This window comes from Camelus bactrianus, chromosome 36 (genome assembly GCF_048773025.1).
Source record: "Camelus bactrianus isolate YW-2024 breed Bactrian camel chromosome 36, ASM4877302v1, whole genome shotgun sequence".
In the NCBI taxonomy this organism is placed as follows: Eukaryota; Metazoa; Chordata; class Mammalia; order Artiodactyla; family Camelidae; genus Camelus; species Camelus bactrianus.
The window spans coordinates 8,558,359-8,572,442 of record NC_133574.1 but is presented as its reverse complement, the minus strand read 5'-3'; the positions used below and the strand labels follow the sequence as shown (position 1 = coordinate 8,572,442).

Genomic DNA, 14,084 nt, shown 5'->3' with positions numbered 1-14,084 from the left:
CAATAAACCTCCTAGAGGAAAACATAATCTGACATACATTTCAAAAATTTTCTAGAAGAAATAAAAGCAAAAATAAACAAATGGGACCCAATGAAACTTACAAGCTTCTACACAGCAAAGCAAACCAGAAGTAATAGAAGAAGAAAACCTACAGAATGGGAGAAAATTTTTACAAATGAAACTGACAAAGGCTTGATCTCCATAATATATAAGCAGCTCATTTGACTCAATAAGAAAAAAATAAACAACCCATTCCAAAATTGGGCAGAAGACCTAAACAAGCAATTCTCTAAGGAAGACATACAAATGATCAAAAAGTACATGAAAAAAATGCTCAATATCACTAATTATCAGAGAAATGCAAATCAAAACTACAATGAGGTATCACCTCACACCAGTCAGAATGGCCATCATTCAAAAATCCACAAATGACAAATGCTGGAGAGGCTGTGGAGAAAGGGGAACCCTCCTACACTGCTGGTGGGAATGCAGTTTGGTGCAGCCACTATGAAAAACAGTGTGGAGATTCCTCAAAAGACTAGGAATAGACTTACCATATGACCCAGGAATCTCACTCCTGGGCTTGTATCCAGAAGGAACCCTACTTCAGGATGACACCTGCACCCCAATGTTCATAGCAGCACTGTTTACAATAGCCAAAACATGGAAACAGCCTAAATGTCCATCAACAGGTTACTGGATAAAGAAGAGGTGGTATATTTATACAATGGAATACTACTCAGCTATAAAAACTGACCACATAATGGCATTTGCAGCAACATGGATGCTCCTGGAGAATGTCATTCTAAGTGAAGTAAGCCAGAAAGAGAAAGAAAAATACCATATGAGGTCGCTCATATGTGGAATCTAAAAAACAAAAACAAACAAAAACAGCATAAATACAGGGCAAAAATAGACTCATAGACAGAGAATACAGACTTGTGGTTGCCACGGGGGTGGAGGGTGGGAAGGGATAGACTGGGATTTCAAAATTGTAGAATAGATAAAGAAGATTATACTGTATAGCACAGGGAAATATACACAAAATGTTATGATAACTCACAGAGAAAAAAATGAGACAATGAGTGTGTATTTGTCCATGAATGAATGAAAAATTGTACTGAACACTGGAATTTGACACAACATTGTAAAAAGATTATAAATCAATAAAAAATGTTAAAAAAAAGAAAGCAGCTTCTTGCTGCAGAAATGGGTCTTTTCTAAGTCCACTAACTAGAGACAAGCACAGTGAGTATTTCCAGAATGCCTTGTGTGCTTTCTTATATTTAACCGATATAACCCAACTTTAAATAAAATAACATAATACACTTTTTTCTTCATACCATGTTCTACCTTTCAGTACTTCAGTTTCAGAAAATATGTTGCATGTTCCCTATATTTTTAAGTTTTTTTAGTCGACATAAATTATTTTACTTTTTAGCCTCATTGAGTTATAAACTTCTATTATTGTAGTTTATTTTCAGATGTATGATCATCCATAAATAAAATGTGGCTAGTGTTCTATAATTTGTGTCATATCAGTCACATAATTTATAAAGATCTCAAGGTGTTTGTAACACTATGTTTATAGATACATAAGTATATACTATATATATATATATATATATTTATAGTCTCAGTTATCTTAATAACCAAAGGAAACAATAAGAAAATTATTTTAAAATGCCATTATATATAAAATAGCATTTGATTCAATAATATTCAATATTTCAAAAATAAAATGATGTCATAATGAAGTTGATTGATACATAAAGTTAATTTTCTTGCTCTGGAAGTATTCAAGAGAAAACAAGAGACCTAATTTGAAATGCATGATAGTGGGGATTGCAAATTATAGAGTACTAGCTACATTTTCTTTGTGGATGATCATGTGTTTGCAAGGTTGTGATTATATAAATGTATTTTTTCTTATCAAGCATAGTGTAGACCGTGTTGTGAGTTGTATTTTACAACCAGTCATGCCAGAACTCTCAGGCAATGCAAGAGTCAGGCTGAAAATGTGAGGGAAGCTACTAATCTGAGGACAGAGGTACAAAAAGAAGTAAGAAAATCTGGTGCAGTGTAAAAGATTGTATGGAGGAGTGACGAGATACACTATTATGTTTTTTTATCTGTACAGATTCAGCCAAACTATGACTTAATAACTAATCAAACAAAGCCCTCAATTCATCTTTTTCTTTCTGATGTGATTTTGACATGCCATAACTTTCTCATGGCGCTTTTCACTTCTGCATTCCTCAGTGTGTAGATGATCGAATTGAGAAAGGGTGTTCCGATAGTATAAAATACTGCCACCATCTTGTCCATGGGGAAAGTGGTTGGGGGGGCGTGTATACATAAATATACGTGGACCAAAGAATAAGATGACTGCAATGATGTGTGAAGTGCAATTGGAGAGAGCTTTCTTCCTCGCTTCTGCACTGTGGTTTTGCAGGGAATGCAGAATAAGAATGTAAGAGGTCATCAGAATTACAAAACTGCTGGAGCAAATGGCCCCACTGTTAGTTGCCAACAGCAGATTGATCACATAGGTGTCCATGCAGGCAAGTTTCAACAAAGGCTGCAAGTCACAGCAATAGCGATCAGATTGGGTCCACAGAAGGGCAGTCTCAAGGCCAAGACAATCTGAGCCATGGAATGTATAAAAGACCCTATCCATGCAAGAGTGATCAGGATAATGCAGACCTGGCGGCTCATGATAGTTGTGTAACGCAAGGGTTTGCAGATGGCCACGTAACGGGCAACAGCCACGAGGATGAGAACAAAGATCTCCATGCAGCCAAAGAAATGTAGTGCAAAGCCTTGGGTCATGCACTCATTGTAAGATATGACTTTTTTGGCAGACAGGGCATCCACAATTAGTCCAGGGGCTGTGGAAGTTGAAAAGCAGTTATCAGCCAAGGACAAATAAAATAGGAAGAAGTACGTGGGGCTCCCAAGTATCTGGCTGGACTTGATGGTCACGATAATAAACAAATTCCCCACCAAGGTTCCCACATAGAAAATGAAGAAGATTACAGACACCATTTTCTGCCTCATAGGATCTGGTGTCAATCCTAAGAGTATGAACTCAGTTACACTGTTATTTGGCTGCATTGTTTCAATCAAAGTGGAGAAAGTACAGATTAAAAGTAATAAATCTGCAAAGGAAAAAAAATTAAGACATGAATACTATAGTTGGAGGTCAAATGCATGTGCTCATTCATGGAACTGCCACTTTCCAGTGGGTAATCACTTACTTTCCATGTTGTTTATTCCTGAATAAAATGAAAATCATGACATTTATTCTGTCTACTTAACTGATTGCTTATGAAAACAGTGATACATTTAAATAATGAGAAAATAAATGATTCTTCAGGTATAATAAACATGACTTTAGGGGATTTGGCATGTGGATAATTTCCTGGGCAGAATTTTTTTTCCCAGTTTTCAGCTAAGACCTAGTAAGATAACATGTTGTTAAAAAAAAGCGAAAATTTATGCATGACTTACCCTAATATGCTTTCGCATTACTTGAACCTGCTAGGCCATTTATAAAATAACTTCTAGTAAATATTCTGAACATTCAAAGAATTATGTTTTAATATTTGATAGTTAATTAAGCTTCCTTAATTAAACCTGAAGATACACACACACACACACACACACACACACACACACACACACACACACACACACACACACAAGTGGGTGGAGGGGGCGAGAGGGAGAAGTAAGTGAACGGAAGAGAAACATAGTTTTAGCAATGAACACTCAGTTGGTTCAGCACATCTTGCAATTTACTTTAATCTTTTGCCTTTGACTAAGCTGATTTCTTTTTACTTTACCTCTCAAACATTTCCAGTTGTTTACTGTTACAAATTCAGCTTTTATCATTAAACTTTGTACTTTTAAAATCATACTGTTTTGTTCAAAGTTAAATTCTTCCCCTTATTCATTATTTTTCTGAGTCTCTCAACATTTTCTTAAAACAAAAGGAGATGCTACGGCACAAAGATGAATAGAGTGAGAACATTTGTCATACATCTGAATAGTATTTCAACTTTTATTCCTGTTAAGCACCAGAAAATATGGAAAATTAGCTCAGGATGCCCCAAGTTATAGAAACTTCAATAGAATTGTTTGGATCTATATTCTTGAGTGTCCCAAACCCTGACTTCAGTAAGAGAAGATAGAAAAAGGAAAGAAATTATTATTTATTCATATATACCAAATGATGGGCAAATGTTTTTATGTACTTCATCACAAATGTTTTCCAAATAATAGTGCAGTTAAGAGCATAGCATAAGTGTCAAACTGGTAAAATATATTTATGGCATAAATACCAGAAAAAAGCATAATTTACTCAAATATAAGTGAATTTCAGAGATCAGTCTTTTAAAACACAGCACACGTGAATTAAAGCAAAATAACTAATTTCAAAAGAAACATTATTAAAAATAATTAAGCATATGAAAATATGCTCAACTTCATTCTAGTTAAATAAGTTCAAATTTAAATCCCAAACAGATATCTTTCTACACATTGAACTAGCAAAATGATCCTCTAATAAGAGTCTTTTAAATAGTGCTGAAAATGATGTGGAAAAAATCTCAAGACTTTTTTGCTAGATATTTAAGTGGGAGCAGTCTTTATGAAGTGATTTCCAACATTGATGATATTACAACTGTATACAGTCATAGGTCTAGTGATTCTATTTGCTATAGATAACCTCATTCACAGGCACAAAGGTAATCACTGCAGCCGCTTTTGTGGTAGCAAAAGATAGGAAACAACTTCAGTGCCTATCAGAAGTGAGCTGAATAAATCAGGGACCAACTCATCGCTGAATCAATCATCAACCAAAATGAAGCAGATATATATGCAACAGTTTCTAAAATACACTGTAAAGTGGAAGAGTTCAAAACTGTGCTTAGGATGGTAATATTTGTATCAACAGCAGAATAATGTAGATCACATACAGATACATTCATATAAATTACTTTTAGTTAGGAGCACATCAAAATAGCATGAAATTTGTGGTTTCTGAATGGGAAAATTGCATCTTGGTATCAAAGTTGGGGGATGACCCACCTTTTAAAATATTCCCTTTGGTAATATTTTAATACATGTCATAATTATGCTGCATTAAAAATAAAACTTTCAAAAACTTTATCTTAGTAAATAATTTGTTTATATTTGCATATTACTACAACAGCTATCTTCTAATGTAGGCAGTAGGGATAGTGAAATTCTTAGAGCAATATTAAGATCTAGGAATTTGAATGAGAGATGGTGAGTCAGCTCAACAAATTTCAAAAAGTTTTCAAAATACGTGTTTTTCACAACTCTTCAGCAATCAGAAATGAAAACTAGTTTGCAGTTTCTAACAACTATTATGCCGTAATTGTCTTTATATTTATCCATATATCTATCTGTATCCAGATACAGATGGACACTGACACACTTGTATATTTAACTAACTTATATGTATATGAATGATAATGTAAGAATGGCATAACTTAGAATGAAGTAACACAAGGAAAGAGAGTTTTATCTCTTTACTGCCAAATTTAAGATTTTACAAAAAAGTAGGTGTTTAATAGTAAATATTTGTTGCTTGAATGAATTGAGAATTTCCCATAGATACAATTCAATCGTGTTTGACACCATTCTGTACTCAGTTACCCACTGATAAAGGAGAATTGTGTTCTGCTATATATACAGCAAAATCATCATATTCATGGAGCATTTCCTGAAACGCTCAAGTAGCAATATTTCTATTTGGTTATCTCTCACACCACGTCTACCAGTAGTAGTGCCTATTTCCATCAGGTGCTGTGTGCACCTTTTTATTCCCATCTGCTCATTCGAGATTGTAAAACACTTTTAGGTTCCCTAAAACTACACGTCTGCAAGTGCCTTAGAAAACTTACCAGTTATGATAAGAGCTTATGTAGAAGTTAGGATGTTCACTGGGAGGCAGGATCTCTATGATCTCACAAAGGGGCTTAGCTTCTGACCTGCATGCCAATCTGAGTTGATCCCAGATTCATTGCAAACTTTCTGAAATCCACTCTCACACGAGATTTTGACTGAAAAAAAAATGCTTCTCTTTTGTATTCCCTGAAGGACTATTTAAGTATGAATGATGCAAAATATAGGAGTCTGGGGAAAGTCATTCCCTAAAGTGTGCCTCCCATTCCAATTGAAAAACAGATGTTATAAAGAACTTAACATTTATTATACATTATTAGATTATGAAAAAATAAAGGTGGACTATGCTTGCAGTCAAAGATGTTCATTTGTGCCATAAATGACATCTTTTGACTAAAATCAAAAACAATTGTCTTCTAGTACCCAGGTCTTGTTTCCTAATACTGTCCTCCAATAAAATAAACTAGGACCTCTTAAATAAATGGCTGATTCTAGGTCTGGGGTAGTGAATGGACAAGATGACATGGAGCATCTTGTAGTGCTAGACAGTAAGGAATAATGAAAAGACACAAACAGTGATGAGAATATGCCAGTGTGACACAGGAGCTGAGTGAATGTACCTCCAGTGGACAAAGATAGAAAGATAATTCAGCAGCAAAATAACTAACAATGAATTGAATTGTAACTCACAGTATAAAAGTCCATGAGTTCATAATGACATAAATAATTGAATAAATAACTAAATGATAGGGGAGTATAGACAAATCTCACATCAAAAATAATTCCTAATAATTATGTAGATACTCTGCTCTCAAAGAGTCATCTCTTTTTTTATGGATGGTACATAGTGACTAATTTCTAAAAGGTAGAGTGTGGAATGTGGGGAAAAAGTAACTATGGAGGAGACACATGACAAACACTGTCTCAGCCAGGTGATCAAGGTTAGCATCAGTGGTGGTAAGTCACACTGAGAGTATGTAGCTACTGATGTGTGGTGAAAAGAGTGATTTACCCCTGCAGTTTTTCTCCCAATAACCTATAACCCCGGTGTGATCTTGAATAAAATATCAAACCCCAATGTAAGATTTCTGTATAAAATGTATGATTAGTATTTCTCAAAACTGTCAAGATCGTCAAAGATAAGAAAAGTCAGAGAAACTGTCACCGTTTGGAGCAGCTGAAGGAAATATGACAACTAAAAGTAATGTGGTATCCTGGATAGATTCTGGAGAAGAAAAACAGAATTATTAGTTGAAATTTATATTTTTTACTTTTAATACAATACTTTTTAAATACTTTTAATGTATTTAATGTACAAATGTGTTGACATCAATGAATTAGGTGTGACAAATATACCATATGATGCAAGATTATATATATTATATATTACATATATATATATATATATATATATCACATTTTTTAATCCATTGGCTGATACTTAGGTTGTTTCCATATCTTGACTATTTTGAACAGTGCTGTAATCAACATGGCAGTGCAGATATTCATTTAATTTCCTTGGATATACACCCTGAACTTGATAACTGTATCATATTGCAGTTGAAGTTTTAATTCCTTGAGTAAACTACATACTATTTTTAAAAGTGGCTGAGTCCACTTACATTCCCACCAACAGTGCACATGGACGGGGCTCCCTTTTCTCTGTATCTTCACCAACACCTGTTACTGCTTGTCTTCTTGAAGATAGACGTTCTAACAGGTGTGAGGTGGAATCTTATTTTAATTTGCATTTTCCTGATTATTGAGGTTGAACATCTGTTTTACCTGCATGTTGGCCATTTTGATGCCTTCCTTGGAAGAAATATCTTTTCAGGTCCTCTGCTCAGTCTTTAATTGGTTTGTTTGTTTGTTATTGAGTTTCTGTCTTTATATATTTTGGATACAAACCTCTTATCAGATACATGGTTTGTAAATATTTTCTCTCATTTTATAGGTTTTCTTTTCATTCTTTTTATTGTTTCTCTTGCTGTGCATAAGCTTTTTAGTGGATATATTCCCTATTGTTTATTTTCACTTTTGCTGCTTGTGTTTTAATATATCCAAAAAATCATTCTCAGGACCAATGTCCAGGGGCCTCTTTCCTATGTTCACTTCTAGGAGTTTATGGTGATTTGCCTTATGTTTAAATGTCTGGTCTATTTTGAGTTAATATTTGTGAGTAGTGTGGGTTGGGTGGAGGCAAATTTATTTTTCTGCCTGTGGTTAACCAGTTTTCCCAATACCATATATTGAAGAGACATTAATTTCCCAAGTAAGCATTCTTGACTTCCTAAATGTGATATACCACATTTATATAATAAAATATAAAAATGATGTTATCAGATCAATAAATGCAGAAAAGACATTTGACAAAATACAACATCCTTTCATGAAAAGAAAAAAACCACTTAGAATATAGGGTGTAGAAAGCACATACCTCAACATAAGAAAAGTACTGTTAGTATGTATATATAAGATGGCTGTTATTATAAAAATACAAATTTCAGTAAATATTCATGAAAATGCATTTTCTAATGAAAATACATAGCACATGCTATGTTGTCTCATTTATTCAACGTTCTTTATGTGTGCCATCATTTTTAACCTCATGACAAGCCAATGAAATATGGATTATTTTCATTTCTAATTTGCACAGAAAAATTGAGGGCCAAAATTTCATCTGTATTTCCTGATGTTACAGGGCTACAAGGTTGCAGAGCCAAGATTTGGATCCATCCAGTCTGAGTCTAGAGCTCATATTCTTAATCTTTATGTTCTGCTACCCATCTTGAAGCTAAAACAAGGACAGTGATCACTGCATCAATTCCTGTGATATTTGTGATCACTGCATCAATTCTTAAAGTTTCCTGTGTTTTAGGCCATTTTGCAGATGTTTGAATTATGGGATAAAGTCGAGTAGAGGTGTATATTACTGACTTGGAAGACATATGGAAGTGGTTTAAAACCTTGCTTTGGTACTTAGCAAAATAACCTCAAAGATTCATTTACTTCTCTGGACTTTGGAGTTTTAATCTGTATACTTTCAATAGATGTACCTAACTTTGTCCTTTTTTTTTTTTTTTTTTTTTTGAGTTGAAAGCATGATAACAAAAAAGCACTTGACACATATCAGGTACTCTACTTCTTCCTAAAATGAAAAGATATTTAGAATTTATAGTTTCTCTTTTAGGTAAATCACTTTGGAACATAAGTGATAACTGCAAAATTATACATTGGATGGACATTGTGTCCCAGATATTTTTAAAAAATCATGTAATGCTCCCAGTTTTAATTTGATTTCAAGTACTTTGAACCACACAAACTCCTAGGTTTTCTTTACCTTTATGACTTCTTCTTACTCTATTATTTTAATTTTATATATACAATAACAGATTAGCTTATTTTATTTTCTTCTATGTATCTTACCTTCATTCATTCATTTCTCTGGAATGCAAATAATCATAAACCACTGTATTGTGTGTGTGTGCATGTGGTGTAATGGAGGTATAGTTAAATGAATTTATGACCAAATCATGGTATGTCCATTCTTTTTTATATATATGACTCTACATATGCATGACATGCCAATTTTGTGACACCAGTTTGACACTGAACTTTGTAATGTCCCAGAAGGAAAAAAGAATTGATAATAAGAAAATTTAATGCCATTTTTCTGAATTTATTTGAATAAACTTTGACTGGAGACACAGTCTGAATTGGTAAGTTTGGGCCACTTAAAGTATAAGAAGACTTACACAACATTATAAACTGACTATAACTCCATAAAATTTTTTTAAAAAAAGGAAAAAAGTAACTATAAGAAGACTTGTCATTCATTTTGCATGTAGACTCAAAAAGATAACAACTCACAATCATATATGATTATATGTCCTTCCCACAATAATCAGACACCCTCATGTTTGATATCTGTACAGATTCAGTCAAACTATGTTTCAATTCATCTTTTGTTTTCTGATGAAATTTTGATATGCCATAACTTTCTCATGGCATTTTTCACTTCTGCATTCCTTAGCGTGTAGATGAGTGAATGAGAAAGGATGTTGCAATAGTATAAAATATTGCCACCATCTTTCCTGTGGGGAATGTGGTTGGGGGAGTGGATATATATAAATGTACATGGACCAAAAATAAGACAACTACAGTGATGTGGGACGTGCAAGTGGAGAGAGCTTTTATCCTCCCTTCTGCACTGTGGTTTTGCACTAAATGCAAGATAACTGTGTATTAAATTATCAGAATTACAAAATTGCTTGTGCAAATGACCCCACTATTAAACACCACCAACAGTTTCATCACATAAATATCCATGCCTGCAAGTTTCTACAAGGGCTGCATATCACAGAATTCATCAATCAAATTGGGCCCACAAAAAGGTAATCTCAAGACCAGGTTAATCTGAGTCATGGAATGTGTAAAAGACCCTATCCATACAAGAACAATCAGGATGATGCAGACCTGGAAGCTCATCATACCTGGGTAACACAAGGGCTTGCAGATGGGTAAATAGTGATCCATGGCCATGAGGAGGAGAACAAAGACCTCCATGATGCCAAATAAATGCAGTGAAAAGACTTAAGTCATGCACTCATTGTAGGACATGATTTTCTTTGCAGATGTCATCCACAATTAGTTTGGGGTCTGAGGAAGTTGAAAAGCAGGTATCAATCAAAGACAAAATAGGAAGAAGTACATGAGGAATCCCAAGTGTCCAGCTGGACTTGCTGGTCACAGTAATAAGCAAATTTCCCACCATGGTTCCCACATAGAAAATGAAGATTACAAACACCATTTTTTGCTTCTTAGAATCCTATTCACATTCATAAAATGAAGAAATCTGGCTAAGAGCAGGGAGAATATCAAAGCAACCAATTTGTTCATATGATGACATCCTCAGTTTCAATTTCTTTCTTATTCATACTTTAAGCAGGAGGTGAAACAAATTGTGGTTTCTCAAAGAAATATAGCTAGAATTCTTCTTAGAGTCTGAAAAAGATAAATGTAGAAAAAGTGTCCTAGTCTCCAGCAGTAATTTTTTGCTCTGTATTTTTTTAAATTGAGGTCTCATCAGTATACAATGTGTCAATTTCTGGTGTACAGCATATTTCAATCATACATATACATATACATATATATATATATTTGTTATCTTATTATTTTTCATTATAGGTTACTGTAAGATATTGAATATAGTTCCTTGCTCTTAGACAGTAGAAACTTAACTTTATTTTTTATGTATTTATTAGTATCTGCAAATCTTGAACTCCCAATTTATCCCTTCTCACTGCCTTTCCTCCACTGGTAACCCTAAGTTTGTTTTCTGTATCTGTAGTCTGTTTCTGTTTTGTAAATAAGTTCATTTGTGTCTTTTTTCTTTTTTTTAGATTCCATATATGAGTGACATCATATGGTATTTTTCTTTCTCTATCTTACTTAGAATGTATTTTATTAAATTTGTTCATCATGCATTATATCTGCCTTTGTTAATTCAGCATTTTTTGTGAACCAGACATTGTGCTACTTGTAGAAACTACTATTATCAAGTAGGTAAGTACTTTATGGAGTATGACTATTTATTTATGTTATAAATTTAAATTCATGCCTGGTATTAAAATATTATTTTATTGAATCACTACTTTTTCTGATGGGTTATCAGCATAAGATGGTGAAACGAGTGATAGAAAATGATTCTGAATGCTACAAAGAAATTTGGAAATGTGGTGTAATATGCTTTACTACCCCTTGGAGGTTAAATGGTCCATTGCATTTATACTCCTAAAGTGGTTACAGTCAACACATGACTGTCAACTACAATATATTAAAATGGGAAAAGTTATTAATATAAAGTTTTAGAATTTAGTTATATGTAATAAATAATTTGTATATAATAGTATAATAATAATACATACAATTATATAACATATACATACATACATTATATATTCCAGCACAGTCCTGTCTCAATAAATGGTAAATAGTATAATTGCACTACCTTTCTATCATATTGTCTGGCAGTGTATGACAGTGACATAAGAACATGGTCTGAGAGGTCGGTTAGATTCTGGTTACTGGTTCTTTAATATTTCTGTTCTGGAACTTTCCCCCTTGTGTTTGTTTCCTGACCTGCAAAATGTAGATAATAGCAGTGCCTACTTTGGATTGTTATAAAGATTATTGTTCAATAACAAGATGTTTTTATTTTATTTTATTACAATGAAAGCTTACTAATCAATGTACATTAAAGAAACAAGTAATATTAAGCCCCAATCTACTAGAATGTTTCAAGCAAAGTTTAGTCCTGGGCTAGGTGTTTCTCCCTTTTCTTGCATCCATTTCTTATCCCCTCTGTGCGGAATCAATGATTTGTAGTGGTTAATTTTTGTCTTTATCTCATAGGTATTCTTTGCTGAAATCCCAAATAACATCCTTTTGATCTTTTCATCAGTTGAGTGAACATTGGACTCCACACACATTTTATTGATAACCTGAAATTACTTTCCTACTACATAATTTCCTAGTGGCATTTTACATCTGGCCATTTCTCAAGGTATAGATTAAGGGATTTAACATGGGAGTTATCATCGTGTAGAACACAGCAACTGCTTTATCAATAGGCAAAGTAGCTGCAGGTCTCAGATACACAAATATGCAGGGCACAAAAAAGAAGACAACTGCTGTGATGTGGGAGACAAAGGTAGAGAGGGCTTTGCATCTCGGCTCCAAGCTATTTGTACTTAGGGAGTACAGAATGACTACATAGGAACCAATCAAGAGAAGGAAGTTTCACAGACACATGAACCCACTGTTTGCAGCAATAAAGAGTCTTAAACGTGGCTATAAAAGCAGATGAGATTGAACAAAGGATTCAAATCACATGTTCTGAACAAGCTAGCTAAAGGACTGTTTCCACACACATTCAGATCTCAGAAGTGAGCATGTGGAGAGGTGTTCATTCATCCAGCATAAATGGCCTGGGTACAACTAGAAACAGTGACTCTGATTTCTCAGCATGTTTCCTAGATCTGGTTTCCAAGTAAAGGCAGTTTGCATTGGAAAACCAAGTTGAAATGAGTGCCTCCCCATAGATATATAAGTAGTGTACTTCCCCTAACCCAGAAACTCTGCGTTCCCAACAAGCCAGCTGAAGGATTGCTTCCACACACCTTCAGATCTCAGAAGTGAGAATGTGGAGAGGCATTTATTAATGCAGCATAAAGGGCCTGAGTACATCCAGAAACACTGACTGATTTCTCAGCATATTTCGTAGAACCGGTTTCCAAGTAAAGGCGATTTGCACTGCAAAACTGAGTTGGAGCAAGTGCCTCCCCATAGATATGTAAGTAGTGAAGTTCTCCTTACCCAGAAGCTCTGTGTTGCCAACAAGCTAGCTGAAAGATGGCTTCCACACACATTCTGTTCCAAGAATGGAACACTTGGAGAGGCATTCTTTTATCTAGCAGTAGGATCATGGGTACATCTATAAACAATTACTCTGATTTATCAGCCTGTTTCCTAGAGCCAGATTCAAAGGAAAGGCACTTTGGGCTGGAAAACCAACCTAGAGCCAGAGCCTCACCATAGATAGCTAAGTAGCGTAGTTCCACCAACCCGGAAACTCTGTGTTGCCATAAATCTGGCTGAAGGATGGCTTCCACAAACATTTGGGTCCCAGAATGGAACAAGTGGAGAGGCGTTCTTTCATCTAGCATAAGGGACATGGGTACATCAAGAAATACTTACTCTTAATTATCAGCATGTTTCCTAAAGCCGATTTCAAGGGAAAGGCCCTTTGCACTGGGAAACTGAGCTGGAGCCAGTGCCTCCATGTAGATATGAAAGTAGAATATTACCCCAACGCAGAAATTCTGTTGCCAACAATCTAGCTCAAGGACGGTGTCCACACACATTTGGATCCCGGAATGGAGCATGTGGATAGGTGTTCTTTCATCAAGCATAAGGGGCATGGGTACATCTAGAAGCAGTTACTTTGATTTCTCAGCAAGTTTCCTAGAGCCAGTTTCAAGGGAGAGGCCCTTTATGCTGGAAAATATAGCTGGAGCATCTGCCACCCAATAGATATATAAATATCAAAGTTCCCCTAGCCCAGAAGTTCTGTGTTGCCAAGTTAG

General features: G+C 34.7%; 1 pseudogene; it reads right to left on the bottom strand.

Annotated features, from left to right (window-relative positions):
• Nucleotides 1-2,187: 2,187 nt before the first annotated feature.
• LOC141576162 (olfactory receptor 4C11-like) lies at nucleotides 2,188-3,117 on the bottom strand (annotated as a pseudogene).
• Between the last annotated feature and the right edge of the window lie 10,967 nt (nucleotides 3,118-14,084).